This window comes from Mus caroli, chromosome 13, assembly GCF_900094665.2.
Source record: "Mus caroli chromosome 13, CAROLI_EIJ_v1.1, whole genome shotgun sequence".
NCBI lineage: Eukaryota > Metazoa > Chordata > Mammalia > Rodentia > Muridae > Mus > Mus caroli.
The window spans coordinates 97,327,133-97,330,363 of NC_034582.1; the positions used below are offsets into that span (position 1 = coordinate 97,327,133).

A 3,231-nucleotide genomic window follows, 5' to 3' on the forward strand; every position below is an offset into this window, starting at 1 on the left:
ACTTTGTAGACCAGGCTGGCCTCGAACTCAGAAATCCACCTGCCTCTGCCTCCCGAGTGCTGGGATTAAAGGCGTGCGCCACCACGCCCGGCTAAGACACAACATTTTTAAATGCTCAAGATATACTTATATACTGAAATAAGGATAAGATTAAAAACCTACTACAGTCAGCCTAAACTATATATAATGTCTGCTCATACACAGATTCGCCCACCACCTATCAACAGTATGTAGGAAAAAAAAAGCTGCCCTAAACCCAGACTCTGTTTTTTAGTAATGGGAACTCTCCCACTGAATCCCTAACACTACAGACTGTGTTGTTTTCATAATTCTCTGAATATACCATGTACTAGTGTAGAATGTTTTCATAGGCTAATGTGTGAACATTCAAGAGGGAATAAAAAGAGAGCAGTAAAATGGCTTAGCTGGCATCAAGCTTAATGACCTGAGTTTGATCTCTGGGACTTCTATGATTTTTAACAGAGAAGAAGAAAGAAAAAGAAAAGCAAATAGAGAGCCAGAAGCAGGAGAAAGGCTGAAGTGAACAGTACAGAAGCAGGAGAACAGCTACAGTGAACATCAGAGCTGCAAGGAGCTGACTACAGCCCTGCCCACTCCATCTGTTACAAACAGGAACCAACAATTCAAAGCCAGACCTAAAACACATGAAATGCACTACTGAAAGCAAAAATTTAAAAAAAAAAAATCACAAATCTCTAAGATTATTGGGGGCCTCGAGGGCCGAGGAATTATGCATATCATTCGAAAAACATAACTGTGTGTGATCTGGCCAAGATGGCTCTAACATGGAAATATGAGCAGTTCCCTATTATGAGTGGTTTAAAAGTAGACCCAAAATTAATGAAAATAATGAAGACAATTATGAAGCAGATCCAAAACAAATGAGAATCTGTTGCAACAAACGTCTTACTTCAGGTCACTGGGGAAAATGGCACTTTACAGGAGGTTTGGGGACAACTGTCTAAGCCTGCGGCAGGTGATGAACAAGACACACATGCCAGTCTAAACAAACCACACTGGCTTAGAGAGCCAACTTACTTTGAAATGAAATGACTATATACTACAAGTAAATATGGGTGAATTCTAGGTTAAAAGAAATTTCTAGCCACATCTATAACTCTAAATACATAAAACAAAAAAAAATTTATAAATTTGTTGCAAGAAACTTTACAAGGCAAAGCAAAACAAACAAGAAACCAAAAAACCCTCAAGTGTCTCAAAACAAAGCATCATCATGTAAGCTGTATGTATCTATAGATGGCTTTAGAAACCAAAAGAATGACACAAAGGAGCATCATAAGTAATAAAATACAAGAGCCAGAGAGGTGGCTAAGCATGTAGAAGACTCAAGTTCAGTTCTCAGCACCCACATGAGGCATGTCACAACTGTCTGTAACTCCCCTGCCCACTTCTGGCCTCTGCAGGCTTTGTGCTCACATGCACAAACCCACACACAACATATAATTACAAATAAAACAACAATAACATTTTTAAGAAAATACAATCAATTTAACTAAAGATAACAAAAACAAGCCACCAATTCATACACTAACAAGCATAGCCCAGCAATGAAAGAATGTACAGAAGGAACATTCAAGACTGAATGCCATAAAGAACACCAGCCAAAACAATACACAGACTCAATACAACCCCTACAAACACCATCAACAACACCAGCAGCAAACACATGAAAAAACATATATCCTAAAACTTGTATGACTCCTTCAAGGCTCTCCATAGAGCCAAAATGATTTTTAAAAGAACAAAGCTGAGGCTGAAGAGATGGCACAGCTCTTAAGAGCACTCAATGCACTTTTAGAAAAACCTCCAGCCGGGCGTGGTGGCGCACGCCTTTAATCCCAGCACTCAGGAGGCAGAGGCAGGCGGATTTCTGAGTTCGAGGCCAGCCTGGTCTACAAAGTGAGTTCCAGGACAGCCAGGNCTACACAGAGAAACCCTGTCTCAAAAAACCATCAAAAAAAAAAGAAAAGAAAAGAGGAAAATCTGCAGTCCTAAGGAATCTGGCATCTTCTTCTTAGCTCCTCGGGCTCCTATATATACACAATGTGAACATATATACACAAAGTAAGCAAATATATAAATATTTTTAAAAGCAAAAGAAAAAACATGCTTAAGTGACTCATAATTTCTGATTTCACAGTGACTACAAACTACAATACCTGAAAACATGGTACTTGCCTCAGGACGAGCATGTAGGCCTGTGGACTAGCCTAGAATAAACTCTTGCATACCAGTCAGATGATTTTTCAAGATAGGTGCCAAGATTCAGTGATAAAATGATAAAGTGATAAAATTTTCAACAGTGGTGCTGAGAAAACTTAAAATCCACATGCTAAAGAATGAAGCTGGAATCCTACCTCTAAGTGTATACAAAAATTACCTCAAAATACATCAAAGGGCTGACTAAATGGCTCCGAGTAACAGCATGCACTGTGTGACCTGAACCACAAGTTCCATTTCTGGAACCCACATAAAAGTAGGAGAGAACTAATTTGAAAAAGATGGCCTTTAGCCTCCACACACACACTGGGGCACATACATGCCCCTCCATGAACATCTACACACTCATACACAATAATAATAAATTTAAAAAACAAAAACAGATGAACAAAGCTGGGCGTGGTGGTGCATGCCTTTAATCCCAGCACTCGGGAGGCAGAGGCAGGCGGATTTCTGAGTTTGAGGCCAGCCTGGTCTACAGAGTGAGTTCCAGGATAGCCATGGCTACACAGAGAACCCCTGTCTCAACAAACCATAAAAAAAAAAAAACAAAACAAAACAGCTGAACAGACGTAGTACTAGTTCATCATCACAAGTTCAAGGGCTGTCTGGTCTACCAGTGTGTAAACACCAATGAGACCTGGGCGGGGCATAGTCACCAGACTACACAAATACACAAGAGTATGCTAGCCTTTGTGTAAAAAACAAAAAAAAAAGAAAGAAAGAAAGAAAGAAAAAGAGAAGGTAAATACCTATTTGCCTAATTATGTAAAAAGGAACAGACAAAAGCTGAAATAAACAGTGCATGAGAAGAAGGCAGAAGGAAAACAGCACTGTCACAGACCCATCGTCCCAACCAGCAGCATCAAAAGGAACAGAGAGATCCCTCATCACTGTGGACACATTTCTTATAGTGAAGAATGGCAAAAGGTATGACCCTTATTTGTTCCATGACACTTTTTTTTTTTT

The 3,231-nt window shown here is 39.7% G+C and overlaps 1 protein-coding gene across 2 annotated transcripts in view; it reads right to left on the reverse strand.

Annotated features, from left to right (window-relative positions):
* Nucleotides 1-3,231, reverse strand: part of Srek1 (splicing regulatory glutamic acid and lysine rich protein 1) — a 33,964-nt gene that overhangs the window by 3,465 nt on the left and 27,268 nt on the right. The gene's annotated exons all lie outside the window — the stretch shown is intronic.